At 40.0% G+C, this 17,200-nt stretch overlaps 1 protein-coding gene across 3 annotated transcripts in view; it reads right to left on the bottom strand.

The window, feature by feature from the left end:
- SPPL3 (signal peptide peptidase like 3) overlaps window positions 1-17,200 on the bottom strand; it is a 119,015-nt gene that overhangs the window by 52,997 nt on the left and 48,818 nt on the right. The window lies entirely within an intron of this gene.

Here is a 17,200-nt window from a genome sequence, read left to right as displayed (position 1 = left end):
GATTTTGTAACATCATGCATTGGTCACCTGGAAGACACTGGTCACTGAGTTATGCAGCTCTTCCAGATGTTGTTACATTTCATTACACAATATCTGAAAAACCACATTTGTTAAACTTTTTTTAAAAATTTTATTTTATTTATTTATTTTTGGCTGCATTGGGTCTTCGTTGCTGTGCATGGGCTTTCTCTAGTTGTGGCGAGCGGGGGCTACTCTTCGTTGCAGTGTGCGGTCTTCTCATTGTGGTGGCTTCTCTTGTTGCGGAGCACAGGCTCTAGGCATGCAGGCTTCAGTAGCTGTGGCACGTGGGCTCAATAGTTGCAGCTCATGGGCTCCAGAGCGCAGGCTCAGTAGTTGTGGCACATGGGCTTAGTTGCTCTGCAGCATGTGGGATCTTCCTGGACCGGGGCTCGAACCCATGCCCCCTGCATTGGCAGGCAGATTCTTAACCACTGAGCCGCCAGGGAAGCCTGTTAATTTCACTCTTGAGGCTAATGATAATGGGCACAAAATTCCTATTTTCATGCAAATTTTATCACTGGCAAATATAACTTTTTTCCCCCTTGAAGTAACAGGCTCACTTCATTCATTTTTGAGAAACTGTCTGCCACATACCCAAGTGTGAATAACTCCATAGTTTGTCCACTAGTCATCCTTCAAGTAAAAATGGAAGGTTCCAAGAAAGAAGTAGCTAGTTCACCTAGCATTTTAAATGACTGCACAAGTGTTTTTCTTAAGAAAACCAATGGTATTTTATTATATAGCAGAAGTGCTTAATAAGAACTTTTTAAAAGTTAATTGAAGTATAGTTGACTTACAATATATTGGTTTCAGGTGTACAACATAGTGATTCAGTATTTTTATAGATTACACACCATACAAAGTTATAAAATACTGACTACACTCCCTTTGCTATACATTACATCTCTGTGACTTACTTATAACTGCCGGTTTGTACATCTTAATTCCCTTCACCTATTTCGCCCTTTTCTCCCCTGTGGTAACCACTAGTTTGTTCTCTGTATCTGTTTGTTTTGTTATATTCATTTGTTTGTTTGGTTTTTTAGATGCCACATACAGTATTTGTCTTCCTCTGTCTCACTTATTTTACTAAGCAAAACACCCCCAGCAGGTCCATCCTTGTTGTCACAAATGGCAAGATTTCATTCTTTTTTATGGCTGAGTAATATTCCACAGTGTGTGTGTCTATGCATACATACACATGCCCCCACATCTTCTTTATCCATTCATCTGTCAGTGGGCACTTAGGTTACTTCACGTCTTGGCTATTGTAAATAATGCTGCTATGACATTAGGGTGCATTACCTTGTCGAATTAGTGTTTTTGTTTCCTTCAGATAAATACCCAGAAGTGGAACTGCTGGATCATATGATAGTTCTATTTTTAATTTTTTGAGGAACTTCCATACTGTTTTCCACAGTGACTGCATCAATTTACATTCCCACTGACAGTGCACAAGGGTTCCTTTTTCGCCACATCCTCACCAACTCTTGTTATTTCTTGTCTTTTTGATGATAGCCACTCTGACAGGGGTGAGTGATACCTCACTGTGGTTTTGATTTGTATTTTCCTGATGATTAATGACACTGAGCATCTTTTCATGTGCCTGTTGGCCATCTGTATATCTTCTTTGGAAAAGAAGGTCCTCTGCCCATTTTTATTTTTTATTTTTTTTATTGGTGGTACGCGGGCCTCTCACTGTTGTGGCCTCTCCCGTTGCGGAGCACAGGCTCCGGACGCGCAGGCTCAGCGGCCATGGCTCACGGGCCCAGCCGCTCTGCGGCATGTGGGATCTTCCCGGACCGGGGCACGAACCCGTGTCCCCTGCATCGGCAGGCAGACTCCCAACCACTGCGCCACCAGGGAAGCCCTCCTCTGCCCATTTTTTAATCGGGGGCAGAGGACTTTCATTTTATTAGAAAAAAACAAGTGCGCTCAAGGATTGAGATTTAATAAAAGCAATTTTCACTGCTTTGCTCTAAGTGAAACTGCCTTTCTTTTTTTTAAAGCAGTGTGTGCATGGTGGTGAAGAATACAATGATTATTAGTTCAAGTGTGGTGCCACTGCGTTGATTCATGTTACAGCAGCACAGCAATGTTTTTTTTAAATGCGCCACTGCTTTTCACTGCAAGAAAAAAAATGTCAAAATGAAAAAGGCAAATAACTTTATTAGCATTATGAAAATAGTATGACCTTGTAGACTCCCTGAAAGGGTCTGAGTAAACCCCAGTGATCCACAGGCCACAATTTGAGAACTGCTGCCTTATACATTTCCCCACAAGCCCTGGCTATATAAACTGCTAGTATTTTCTCACATGCAATTCTAACACATCACAAACCACCAAGTGTAGCTACAATTTTTTTGTGCTTTGCAAAATACTTGGCTTCAAATACAATATGCAGAAAATGACATATTCCAGGCCTAAGAAATGTTACAATCTTTCTCTTCATGGTGGAATATATTGAAACAGAATTTAATTTGTATTTTTATCAAAAATATTGTCTATCATAAGGTCCACAATAATTCTCTTCCACATTTTTTCTTATTTTAAGGGAAAAAAACAAGTATGTATTCTAAGCATAGTAATGGAACAGGTGTCTCATCAAATAAAATTTTAATAAATCCATGTTTAAGATACAAAAAGACAGACATTTAAGAAGGTTACAATCTAGTAAAGACACACTGTACAAGGTGGCAGAATGTAATGTTTAATAGAGAAACAAAGTGCTATGGGACCTAATCAAACTTATAAGCTTTTGCACAGAAAAGGAAACCATAAATAAAACGAAAAGCTAACCTATGGACTAAGTCCCCAGTACAATCAAGGCAGCTATGAAGCAAACACTGCATTTCTTCCTACAAGAGATTACGCGGTGCAAGCTCAGGAGCAGACGTTGGGTTGCTTTCCAAATGAGGGTGGGATGGGGTTCGGGGAACCTGGAATTTAAATATGACCTGTGTTATAGTAGCCGCTTAAAATTTTTTTAGCTGCCTTTTGATGAATTAAGGTATGGAAGTTTGCTGCTGTTTCCTATGTGAAAAGCTGTATCAGTAATCAGAATAGCAATATTTACCTGCAACAGTATACCTGCAATATGATGCACTATGTATGTACTATGTATGGATGAATCTCAAATGCATTATGCTCAGAAAGAAGGCAGACTCAAAACACTACAAATATATCCCATTTATATGACATTCTAGGAAAGACAAAACTAAAGGGAGAAAAAAGAGACTAATTGCCAGGGGTTGGGGGTGGGAGGAGGGATGATTACAAAAGGGCATAAGGGAACTTTGGGGGGCAATGGAAATGTTCTATTTCTTGACTAAGATGGTCGGTCCAAGACTATGTGTGTTGTCAAAATTCACAGAACTCTACTCCTAAAAAGAGTGAATTTTACTGTTTGTAAATTATACCTTAAGAAATCTGACTTTTAGAAAAGTAGGGGGAAAAGGGATGACTGGCTGATGTATTAAGAACATATTCTGACTTCCCTGGCAGTCCAGCAGTTAAGACTTCACCTTCCAATGCAGGGGGTGAGGGTTCGATCCCTGGTTGGGGAGCTAAGATCCCATGTGCCTCGCGGCCAAAAAACCAGAACATAGAACAGAAGCAATGTTGTAACAAATTCAATAAAGACATTAAAAATGGTCCACATCAAAAAAAAATCTTAAAAAAAGAGAACAGATTATAGAAGCAACGTAAGTGTTCAATGACAGATGAATGGATAAAGAAAATGTGGAACATATATATAAAATATATTTCATATAAAAATATATAAAAATAAAATGGACTACTCAGCCATAAAAAAAGAATGAAATTTTGCCATTTGCAACAACATGGATGGACTTGAAGGGTATTATGCTAAGTAAAATAAGTCAGACAGAGAAAGACAAATATTGTATGATACCACTTATATGTGGAATCTAAAAAATACAACTAGTGAATATAACAAAAAAGAAACACAGATATAGAGAACAAACTAGTGGTTAACAGTGGGGAGAGGGAAGGGGAAGAAGGCAGAGGATTAAGAGGTACAAACTACTATGTGTAATATAACTAAGCTACAAGGATATATAGTACAACACGGAATATAGGAATACAGTCAAAAATTTATACTAATTATAAGTGGAATATAACCTTTAAAACTGTGAATCACTATGTTGTACACCTAAAACTTATGTAATATTATACATCAACTATACTAAATAAGTAAATAAATAAATAAATATCAACCTTGGGGTGGGGGGAAAGAACAGATTATAGTGCGGTAACACAGAAGCAGAGAGAACAGGCTACTGTGATAATTCAGGCACAAGATGACAGATGACAGATGACAGATGACAGATGACAGATGATGGCTGGCACTGGGGTAAAAGTCATGGTAACGTTGAGAAGTGATATGATTCTAGTTATATTTTGAAGATAAAGCTCTGCAGAATCTCCTGATAGATTGACCATGGAGCACGAGAGAAAGAGGAGCAAAGGATGACTACCATGGTTTTAGCCCAATCAAGTGGAAAGATGGAGCCACCACCAACAGAGACGGGAAGGCTACAGATGGAACAAGTGGGGGGCGGGGAGGAAGGGGGTTGGGGAGTGGGGATCAGGAACTCAGTTCTAAGTTCTAGTCTGCTGTAAAATAGAGATTATGCCATTACTTAACTCATAGTTTGTTTCGTTTCAGTAAACATCACTGCATTCTCCATTTCAGTTGGAAGTCCTACTATGCAGACTTTGCTGTGACCCTAGAAGGAAGCCCAGGCATCATATAGTTCTGCTCACTGCAGCTTGATGGGTCTACCAGCTCTCACCCCCAAGTTAAACATGTTCCTCTTTTACAAAAGGGAAAAATGTGTTCACTATCTTTGGCTCCTTTAATCAGGTTCCACTTACACCCCTCTTGAAGAAATTCCTCCATGTTACTATTTCTATATTTCACTCCTTATGTTCAATGTTTATCCCGAAGGAGAGGTTGTATACTTTGGGAATTCATGTCTGAATCACTTATATTTCTGATACAGGTTTTCCTTCCTATTATGGAGTTTTTCATTTCTACTAGTAAAGTGCGTGCTTAATAGAAAAAAAAAACAAAACCATTTTGTTCTCATTTCTCCCATCTGTTAGCAGTTCCTCCTAAGTTCTGTAGCTCCTGATCCTTTTTGCAGAGTCTCTCTATTCTCTCCTTTACATTGACTATCATTTTAATCTGAGAGTTGAGAAGAAAGAAAAAGGTACTATACATTCCCACTGAAAGGTTTTCTTCTCTTAAGAGAATGCCAGTGCTGTTTCCTACCGTAGCACTGTCACCTAGAAACCAAAATTCTCAGCTGACATAACATTTCAGGGCTAATCTAATTCCTAGGAAACTACTTGGCACAGTTCAATACACAAAAACCAGCAGTACACTTGCCTTTATACCACCAACAATCTTAACTCTCAAATTGTAAATTCCTAATAGTAATTATAACTCCTTGGCTTTATTGACCATTTAATATGTGTGGGGTGCTGTGCTATGTGCTTTATTTATTTAACAACTTCATTGGAGTACAATTGCTTTACAATGATGTGTTAGTTTCTGCTTTATAACAGAGTGAATCAGCTATACATATACATATATCCCCATATCTCCTCCCTCTTGCGTCTCCCTCCCACCCTCCCTATCCCACCCTCCCTATCCCACCCCTCCAGGTGCTCAAAAAGCACAGCGCTAATCGCCCTGTGCTATGTGGCTGCTTCCCACTAGATATCGATTTTACATTTGGTGGTGTATATATGTCCATGCCACTCTCTCACTTCGTCCCAGCTTACCCTTCCCCCTCCCCGTGTCCTCAAGTCCATTCTCTACATCTGCATCTTTATTCCTGTCCTGCCCCTAGGTTCTTCAGAACCTTTTTTTTTAAGATTCCACATATACGTGTTAGCATACGGTATCTGTTTTTCTGACTTACTTGCTGTATGACAGACTCTAGGTCCATCCACCTCACTACAAATAACTCAGTTTCGTTTCTTTTTATAGCTGAGTAATATTCCACTGTATATATGTGCCACATCTTCTTTATCCATTCATCTGTTGATGGACACTTAGGTTGCTTCCATGTCCTGGCTATTGTAAATAGAGCTGCAATGAACATTGTGGTACATGACTCTTTTTGAATTATGGTTTTCTCAGGGTATATGCCCAGTAGTGGGATTGCTGGGTCATATGGTTAGTTTTATTTTTAGTTTTTAGTGATGTTGAGCATCCTTTCATGTGTTTGTTGGCAATCTGTGTATGTTCTTTGGAGAAATGTCTATTTAGGTCTTCTGCCCATTTTTGGATTGGGTTGTTTGGTTTTTTTTGATATTGAGCTGCATGAGCTGCTTGTATATTTTGAAGATTAATCCTCTGTCAGTTGCTTCATTTGCAAATATTTTCTCCCATTCTGAGGGTTGTTTTTTCATCTTGTTTTCCTTTGCTGTGCAAAATCTTTTAAGTTTCATTAAGTCCCATTTGTTTATTTTTGTTTTTATTTCCACTTCTCTAGGAGGTGGGTCAAAAGGATCTTGCTGTGATTTATGTCATAGAGTGTTCTGCCTATGTTTTCCTCTAAGAGTCTGATAGTGTCTGGCCTTACATTTAGGTCTTTAATCCATTTTGAGTTTATTTTTGTGTATGGTGTTAGGGAGTGTTCTAATTTCATTCTTTTACATGTAGCTGTCCAGTTTTCCCAGCACCACTTATTGAAGAGGCTGTCTTTTCTCCACTGTACATTCCTGCCTCCTTTATCAAAAATAGGGTGTCTGTATGTGTGTGGGTTTATCTCTGGGCTTTCTACCTTGTTCCATTGATCTGTACTTCTGTTTTTGTACCAGTAACATACTGTCTTGATTACTGTAGTTCTGTAGTATAGTCTGAAGTCCAGGAGCCTGATTTCTCCAGCTCCGTTTTTCTTTCTCAAGATTGCTTTGGCTATTCAGGGTCTTTTGTGTTTCCATACAAATTGTGAAATATTTTGTTCTAGTTCTGTGAAAAATGCCACTGGTAGTTTGACAGGGATTGCACTGAATCTCTAGACTGCTTTGGGTAGTAGAGTCATTTTCACAATGTTGATTCTTCCAATCCAAGAACATGGTATATCTCTCCACCTGCTTATATCATCTTAAATTTCTTTTATCAGTGTCTTACAGTTTTCTGCATACATACTTTTGTCTCCTTAGATAGGTTTACTCCTAGGTATTTTATTCTTTTTGTTGCAATGGTAAATGGGAGTGTTTCCTTAATTTCTCCTTCAGATTTTTCATCATTAGTGTATAGGAATGCAAGAGACTTCTGTGCATTAATTTTGTATCCTGCCACTTTACCAAATTCATTGATTAGCTCTAGCAGTTTTCTGGTAGCATCTTTAGGATTCTCCATGTATAGTATCATGTCATCTGCAAACAGTGACAGCTTTACTTCTTCTTTTCCGATTTGGATTCCTTTTATTTCTTTTTCTTCTCTGATTGATGTGGCTAAAACTTCCAAAACTATGTTGAATAACAGTGGTGAGAGTGGACAACCTTGTCTTTTTTCTGATCTTAGTGGAAATGCTTTCAGTTTTTCACCATTGAGGACGATGTTGGCTGTGGGTTTGTCATATATGGCCTTCACTATGTTGAGGTAAGTTCCCTCTATGCCTACTTTCTGGAGGGTTTTTATCATAAATGGATGCTGAATTTTGTCAAAAGCTCCTTCTGCATTTATTGAGATGATCATATGGTTTTTCTCCTTCAATCTGCTAACATGGTTTATCACACTGATTGATTTGCATATATTGAAGAATCCTTGCATTCCTAGGATAAACCCCACTTGATCATGGTATATGATCCTTTTAATGTGCTGTTGGATTCTGTTTGCTAGTATTTTGTTGAGGATTTTTGCATCTATGTTCATCAGTGATATTGGCCTGTAGTTTTCTTTCTTTGTGACATCCTTGTCTGGTTCTGGTATCAGGGTGATGGTGGCCTCGTAGAATGAGTTTGGGAGTGTTCCTCCCTCTGCTATATTTTGGAAGAGTTTGAGAAGGATAGATGTTAGCTCTTCGCTAAATGTTTGATAGAATTCGCCTGTGAAGCCATCTGGTCCTGGGCTTTTGTTTGTTGGAAGATTTTTATTCACAGTTTCAATTTCAGTGCTTGTGATTGGTCTGTTCATATTTTCTATTTCTTCCTGATTCAGTCTTGGCAGGTTGTGTTTTTCTAAGAATTTGTCCATTTCTTCCAAGTTGTCCATTTTATTGGCATAGAGTTGCTTGTAGTAATCTCTCATGATCTTTTGTATTTCTGCAGTGTCAGTTGTTACTTCTCCTTTTTCATTTCTAATTCTGTTGATTTGAGTCTTCTCCCTTTTTTTCTTCATGCGTCTGGCTAATGGTTAATCAATTTTGTTTATCTTCTCAAAGAACCAGCTTTTAGTTTTATTGGATCTTTGCTATCATTTCTTTCATTTCTTTTTCACTTATTTCTGATCTGATCTTTATGATTTCTTTTCCTGTGCTAACTTTGGGGGGGTTTTGTTCTTCTTTCTCTATTGCTTTAGGTGTAAGGTTAGGTTGTTTGAGATTTTTCTTTTCTTGAGGTAGGATTGTATTGCTATTAACTTCCCTCTTAGAACTGCTTTTGCTGCGTCCCATAGGTTTTGGGTCGTCGTATTTTCATTGTCATTTGTTTCTAGGTTTTTTTTTTATTTCCTCTTTGATTTCTTCAGTGATCTCTTGGTTACATAGTAGCGTAGTTTAGCCTCCATGTGTTTGTACTTTTTACAGTTTTTTCCTGTAACTGATATCTAGTCTCATAGTGTTGTGGTCGGAAAAGATACTTGATAAGATCTCAATTTTCTTAAATTTACCAAGGCTTGATTTGTGACCCAAGGTATGATCTATCCTGGAGAAGGTTGCATGAGCACTGAGAAGAAAGTGTATTCTGTTGTTTCTGGATGGAATGTCCTATAAATATCAATTAAGTCCATCTTGTTTAATGTATCATTTAAAGCTTGTGTTTCCTTATTAATTTTCTGTCTGGATGATCTATTGGTGAAAGTGGGGTGTTAAAGTCCCCTACTATGATTGTGTTACTGTCAATTTCCCCTTTTATGGCTGTTAGCATTTGCCTTATGTATTGAGGTACTCCTATGTTGGATGCATAAATATATACAATTGTTATATCTTCTTCTTGGATTGATCCCTTGATCATCATGTAGTGTCCTTCTTTGTCTCTTATAATAGTCTTTATTTTAAAGTCTATTTTGTCTGATATGAGAATTGCTACTCCAGCTTTCTTTTGATTTCCATTTGCATGGAATATCTTTTTCCATCCCCTCACTTTCAGTCTGTATGTGTCCCTAGGTCTGAAGTGGGTCTCTTTAGACACTGTATATATGGGTCTTGTTTTTGTATCCATTCAGCCAGTCTATGTCTTTTGGTTGGAGCATTTAATCCATTTACGTTAAAGGTAGTTATCGATATGTATGTTCCTATTACCATTTTCTTAATTGTTTTGGGTTTGTTATTATAGGTCTTTTCCTTCTCTTGTGTTTCTTGCCTAGAGAAGTTCCTTTAGCATTTGCTGTAAAGCTGGTTTGGTGGTGCTGAACTCTCTCAGCTTTTGCTTGTCTGTAAAGGTTTTAATTTCTCCGTCATATCTGAATGAGATCCTGGCTGGGTAGAGTAATCTTGGTTGTAGGTTTTTCCCTTTTAACACAGTTTAAATATGTCCTGCCAGTCCCTTCTGGCTTGCAGAGTTTCTGCTGAAAGATCAGCTGTTAACCTTACGGGGATTCCCTTGTATGTTATTTGTTGTTTTTCCCTTGCTGCTTTTAATATTTTTTCTTTAATTTTTGATAGTTTGATTAATATGTTTCTTGGCATGTTTTTCCTTGGATTTATCCTCTATGGGACTCTCTGTGCTTCCTGGACTTGATTAACTATTTCCTTTCCCATATTAGGGAAGTTTTCAACTATAATCTCTTCAAATATTTCCTCATTCCCTTTCTTTTTCTCTTCTTCTGGGACCCCTATAATTCGAATGTTGGTGCGTTTAATGTTGTCCCAGAGTCTCTGAGACTGTCCTCAATTCTTTTCATTCTTTTTTCTTTGTTTTGCTCTAGAGTAGTTATTTCCACTATTTAATCTTCCAGGTCACTTATACGTTCTTCTGCCTCAGTTATTCTGCTCTTGATTCCTTCTACAGAACTTTTAATTTCATTTATCGTGTTGCTCATCATTGCCTGCTTGCTCTTTAGTTCTTCTAGGTCCTTGTTAAATGTTTCTTGTATTTCCTCCATTCTACTTCCAAGATTCTGGATCATCTTTACTATCATTACTCTGAATTCTTTTTCAGGTAGACTGCCTATTTCCTCTTCATTTGTTAGGTCTGGTGGGTTTTTACCTTGCTCCTTTATCTGCTGTGTGTTTCTCTGTCTTCTCATTTTGCTTATCTTACTGTGTTTGGGGTCTCCTTTTTGCAGGCTGCAGTTTCATCGTTCCCATTGTTTTTGGTGTCTGCCTCCAGTAGCTAAGCTTGGTTCAGGGGGTTGTGTAGGCTTCCTGGTGGAGGGGACCAGTGCCTGTGTTCTGGTGCATGAGGCTGGATCTTGTCTTTCTGAAGGCCAGGACCACATCTGGTGGTATGTTTTGGGGTGTCTGTGACCTTATTATGATTTTAGGTAGCCTCTGTGCTAATGGGTGGGGTTGTGTTCCTGTCTTGCTAGTTGTTTGGCATAGGGTGTCCAGCAGTGGAGCTTGCTGGTCATTGAGTGGAGGTGGGTCTTAGCATTGAGATGGAGTTCTCTGGGAGAGCTTTCGCCATTTGATATTATGTGGTAACAGGAGGTCTCTGGTGGACCACTGTCCTGAACTCGGCTCTCCCACCTCAGAGGCACAGGTCTGACACCTGGCCAGAGCACCAAGACCCTGTCAGCCACACGGCTCAGAAGAAAAGGGAGAAAAAAAAGAAAGAAAGAAACAAAAAAGAAAAGAAAAGGAAGTTATTAAAATCAAAAAATTTAAAAATCATTAAAAAAAATAAAGAGAGCAACCAAACCAAAAAACAAATCTACCAATGATATCAAGCACTAAAAACTATACAAAAAAAAAAAAGACAGCCAGAACCCTAGGACAAATGGTAAAAGCAAAGCTATACAGACAAAATCACACAAAGAAGCATACACATACACACTCACAAAAAGAGAAAAAGGAAAAAATATCTATATAAAAAAAAAGTGAGCAACCAAATCAATAAACAAATCTACCAATGATAATAAACTCCAAATACTAAACTAAGATAAACATAAAACCAGAACCAAATTAGATGCAGAAAGCAAACCCCAAGTCCACAGTTGCTCCCAAAGTCCACTGCCTCTATTTTGGGATGATTCGTTGTCTACTCAGGTATTCCAGAGATGCAGCGTACATCAAGTTGATTGCTGAGATTTAATCTGCTGCTCCTGAGGCTGCTGGGAGAGATTTCCCTTTCTCTTCTTTGTTCGCACAGCTCCTGGGGTTCAGCTTTGGATTTGGCCCCACCTCTGTGTGTAGGTGGTCGCCTTTTGCCATCTGTTTTTCGCTCACACAGGATGGGGTTAAAGGAGCAGCTGATTAAGCGGCTCTGGCTCACTCAGGCGGGGGGAGGGAGGGGTACGGAATGCGGGGGGAGCCTGCAGCAGCAGAGGCCAGCTTGACGTTGCAACAGCCTGAGGCATACCATGTGTTCTCCTGGGGAAGCTGTCCCTGGATCACGGGACCCTGGCAGTGGCGGGCTGCACAGGCTCCCAGGAGGGGAGGTGTGGATAGTGACCTGTGCATGCACACAGGCTTCTTGGTGGCTGCAGTAGCAGCCTTAGCGTCTCATGCCCGTCTCTGGGGTCCGCGCTGATAGCCACGGCTCGCGCCCGTCTCTGAATTCTCTCTCCTCACACACCCAGAAACAACATTCTCTTGCCTCTTGGGTAGGTCCAGACTTTTTCCCGGACTCCCTCCCGGCTAGCTGTGGTGCACTAGGCCCCTTCAGGCTGTGTTCACACAGCCAACCCCAGTCCTCTCCCTGAGGTCTGACCTCCGAAGCCTGAGCCTCAGCTCCCAGCCCCCACCCATCCCGGCAGGTGAGTAGACAAGCCTCTCAGGCTGGTGAGAGCTGGTTGGCAGCGATCCTCTGTGCAGGAATCTCTCCGCTTTGCCCTCTGCACCCCGGTGGCTGCGCTCTCCTCTGTGACTCTGAAGCTTCCCCCCCTCCGCACCCACACCCCCGCCCCTGTCTCCGCCAGTGAAGGGGCTTCCTAGTGTGTGGAGACCTTTCCTCCTTCACAGCTCCCTCCCACTGGTGCAGGTCCCGTCCCTATTCTTTTGTCTCTGTTTTTTCTTTTTTCTTTTGCCCTACCCAGGTACGTGGGGAATTTCTTGCCTTTTGGGAAGTCTGAGGTCTTCTGCCAGCGTTCAGTAGGTGTTCTGTAGGAGTTGTTCCACATGTAGATGTATTTCTGATGCATTTGTGGGGAGGAAGGTGATCTCCATGTCTTACTACTCCGTCATCTTGAAGGTCTCCCCTGTGCTATGTGCTTTAAATAAATCAGCCCATTTAATACTCAAAATAATCCTGTGACAAAGTTATCATTACTGTTATTCCTATTTTACACATGCAAAGATAGCATTCAATTTAAGGTAACATTCATAAAAACGGGAGGTATTATAATGTCAACCTTAGAAATAAAATAAGCAAGCACCAAGTACCTAAAATTTGGTTTGAATGTCCAATATTTAGGCAGTATACTAAGGAGTATGGCATTTAATTAATCCCCAAAGGATCATGAGAGATCGGTTTCTGCCTTATACTATTATTTCCTGGCTCTAACATTAAAAAAAAAAAAAAAAAAGAAAAAAAAATAGAGGCATGCCCCTCTTAAAGTGGATCATATGAAAATGTCAAGTTGCTCTCATAGCAATTCAGAGCTCACTATACTATACAGGCAACTTGTTGCCACGCTGTTGTTTAACATTAGATATCTGAACTACAAGGAAGACTCTTTTAAAAGTGTTTGGGACAGATGTTTCACTGAGCCCTTCCGAAGTATAAGGAATGCTTTATGCACTACATCAGCCCTATGGGGATATGGTGATAACTCACAGCTCCTGACCTCAAGATTACAATCTAAGCGGGAAGAGAAAACACACATAAACAACTCTAAATGAACCAGAAAGACAACTAAAATTCAGTAAAAGGAACAGACAGCTACAGGAGAGGAGGAAGAGACTACTTCCAATTGCAGAGTTCAAATTAGCCTCTTCTGAAGACGTGACATTTGAGTTGTTCTTGAAAGATGAGTAGGATCTGGATATGTGGAATCCAACAGGGAGAACATTCACAAGCAAAGGATACAAGACGAATGATGGCATAATGACAAAGAAGTATGGGGTGTGCTAAGTACTTGGAGGTTACTTGGAGCACGGGGACCAGAAAGGAAATAGAGGAAAAGAAGCCTGGTCAGGTTGGTTAGGCTGGGCGCAGACAGGCCTTAAAAAAGGGAGAGAGACTAGGAGAGAGTCTAGACAGGAAGAATATCCGAATCATTTTAAGAGGTAGAAGAGAAGTAGAATGGACAGCATTTGGCAGCTGACTTGGTATAGCAGAGCAAGAGAGAAATAGGAGTGAAGCTGGGTAAATAAGAAGGTGGTAGTACAGTAACAAAAATAATAAGAGTGTGGTGCAAAGGAGGAGAAACGAATGCATGCGAGAAGGGACAGGGAAAAGAGTTGCTCTTTATATACTGAGCTTCAAGTGATAGAGAGATCTATAAGCGGTGAGATCCACTTTTGTTTTATACAACTAAAGTGGGCTGCAAACGTGGGGCCAGAGCTCAGGACTGAGATTTCATTTTAACATACACACAAATATGAAAGGTGACTGTAAATTTGCACAGCACTGACCTTCAAAGACTCAGAATAAATGTGTCAAGGATCAGACAGTTTCACTTATATTCTCCTTTAATCCTAATGAGATAATACTTATTTCACAAGATTACTTATCACCATTTCCTGAAATTTTAATATTTGGCCTATAAATTCTTCCTAGCTAATGAGTTCACTAGTTGTGATTAACATAACCAGTTTATGTTAATCACAATCTGGAATGCAGAAACAAAGGAAACTTCACGAGACTGAGTTTTAAAAGTCTTCAGTTCATAACAGGCAACCAAGCTAGCATGAGAATCTTTCTGTTCATTTTCAGCACAATCACCTGTGCTAACCAATTTCAAGGCAACTGTGCCAACGTTAATAAGGGGGCCACAGAGTAGTGAGAGGGGCTCAGTGGTCCAGAAGTCTTCTCAGTCATCTCCAACAGGGGTTGTGAGTGGGGTGGTGGGTGAGGATCCTGCCCTCTGAAGCACCCTTTGAGAGACTGCCTGAAAGACGGACAGATGGGCCATGACAGCTTCCTCCTGGACACCTAACATTCAGGAGGTGGGAAGCAAAAGAGGACCATGGATGTTGCCTAAGGAGGAGAAGTTAGAAATGTCTACTAAAACAAGGAAAGACATTTTCCCCCATTGTCTGTCTTGATACTTCTTTCTGCAATTTTAAATTCATTCTCCTTTCCTATCACAGTGAATACGGATCAGCTGAGCTATTCTCACCGTTATGAATGGTATGAAAAGCACTAAATGAAGGTCTTGAACCACTCTGGTTTAACCAAAGATAAAAACACCTTTGTGCTTCCCTTTCTGTAATTCTATATTTCATTAACAAATAATAAAACAAGTGTTCACCTGTGTGCACCGTGGGTAAAATGTGCCAAAAATACGCAGTAATAAATCTTCCACACCATCACATGGAATCTGATGCATCTTATTAAAAAAGTGTAAGCCTCTAATTACTGAAACCTATGTTTCAGAATCACAATACTTTAGAGATGGAAGAGAACCCATCCACATGCATTTTACAGCTATAGAAAAATGAGGTTCGGGAAACCTATGTTTCAGAATCACAATACTTTTGAGATGGAAGAGAACCCATCCACATTTATTTTACAGCTATAGAAAAATGAGGTTCGGGCAGCTTACCTAGCTTGCTGTCTGTAACATTCTCTCCTTGTTTTGAACTTCTGTGTTATCACCTTGGTATTACATAACAGCTATTTGTGAACATCTTATTAGCCCCGTGGGACCACAATCTCCTGGAAAATAGGGACCCTGTTCTAACTTTCTTTTAATGATGTCTAACAGAGTGTCCCATGTATAGAGAGTGCATAGTAAATGTCTATGAAATCAGTTACCACTCAGAAAGGAAGGAGGAAAGGAAACTCTCAGCCAAATAACATATTGTTCTAAAGCTCAGAGTGAAAGGTCATTTCTATATTGGCAACCACACTATATACCTGATCATCCCCATGATTTATTAAAGGCTCTCTAAGCATGTAGCCCTCACTGAGCACTAGCTCTTGAGTTACCTCTCATTCCACAAATTCTATGAAAGCTCATTCCTTACAATATAATAGATGATCAAGAATTTTTCTGGCAAAGTTCAGAATCTCTAACCTTTAACCCATTCTACTGCCACTCTCAAACAAAACAAAGGAAATGTAACATTTGATAGTCAAAAAAGTCTTAAGAGAAAAATGCTCTTCTGGTTTCAAATCCTTAGCTGAAATGAGTATCTCCTTCCTTCTACAATCTTATTCCCTCTTAAGAGATCTTTTCTATGAAGTTGAAAATATCTTGAAAAACAATATCCTTACACCCTACCTAAAAAAGCTTAATGAAAGGAGGAAAATCTGTACGGTCTCTTAAAGTTAGTAATATAGAAAGCTGGAACTATGTATACAAAGCCCCTGCTATTGTAAGATCACGAGAAAACAGCTAGCCTGGGAAAATAAAAGAGAGGTGAACCATTCCTAACATCTTAACAGACACTTCAAGCAACCACTTGTTCTACAAATACCACAGGCCCCTTGGGAATCCTCAGATCTGGTTGCTAACTTGAACTCAGCAACTTGCCTTGCAAAGGAACTGTTCTCTGCACACACCTGCTGCTCCTCCCATCAAGACGCAGAGTCTGTTTCCCCTCTCCCTCGAACCTTGGTTACCCCTGTGATTGCTCCAACCAACAGACTACTACAGGAGTAAGACTGTGCCAGTTCTGGGCCTAGGTCAAAAGAGACTCGGCAGCTTCCATTTGTGCCTTCTTGGAACCCTGAGCTGGCATGTAAAAAAAAGAGAAGTCCAGGCTCTACTGCTAGAAGCAAGAGGCCACGTGGAGAGAGAGGCCCTGGAGGAGGAGCACTTCGACACCCTAACGGAAAGCCAGCACCGAGGCTCCAGGCATGCGACGTGAGACTACACTGGATTCTCCAGTCCCAGTAGAGTCCAGCAGATACCACATGGAGCAAAGACAAACAATCCCAACTGAGCCTTGCCCCAACTGCAGATCCACAGACAAATGCACATGAGCAAATACACTATTTCTGAAAGGAGAGAATTTAGAAATGGCAGGCAGTGGCTGCCTGTGGTTAGGAATGAGACTGAGAGTGGCAGCTCAGCATGGAGAGGAAGGTGGGTATGGGGTATGCTCATAAAAGGGCAATATGAGGGGTACTTTTAGTGTTAGTCCTGCTCACTACCTTGACTTGGTGGTGGATGCAAACACCCACAGGTGATAAAACTGTACACACCTTAACACACACACGTGCACACACACCCGTGCAAGTAAAATTGGTGAAATCTGAATAAGATCAGTGGATTATATCAATGCCAATATCCTGTGATATTACACTAGAGTTTTGCAAACCTTACCAGTGGGCAAAGGATACACAGCAATCTCTCCATATAACTTTCTTTTCTTTCTTTTTTTTTTTAACCGCTGCATGCGTATCTACAATTATCTCAATTAAATTTAATGTCAATTAAAAATGGTTATTTTAAGCTATGAGATTTTGAGGTAGGCTGTTATACAGTAATAGATGTGACACAGAGTAGTAATACTTTAATGTAACTAACAGCTCAGCTTCATAAGAGAAGACTTATTGGGTATATAATTAATGTTAACAAGTGCTATTAGTAGTGGTATGGTGCATTATTTTTACCTAGTTTATTTGCATGTGAACAAACAGCTCTCAATTACACACAGTAAAGACACCTCCAACAGGCTAGTTAGAGAGAAATGGGAGGAGA

The sequence above is a fragment of the Orcinus orca genome, chromosome 15, assembly GCF_937001465.1.
Source record: "Orcinus orca chromosome 15, mOrcOrc1.1, whole genome shotgun sequence".
Taxonomy (NCBI): domain Eukaryota; kingdom Metazoa; phylum Chordata; class Mammalia; order Artiodactyla; family Delphinidae; genus Orcinus; species Orcinus orca.
Note: the sequence above shows the minus strand (reverse complement) of the source record. Positions and strands in the feature narration are given on the sequence as shown.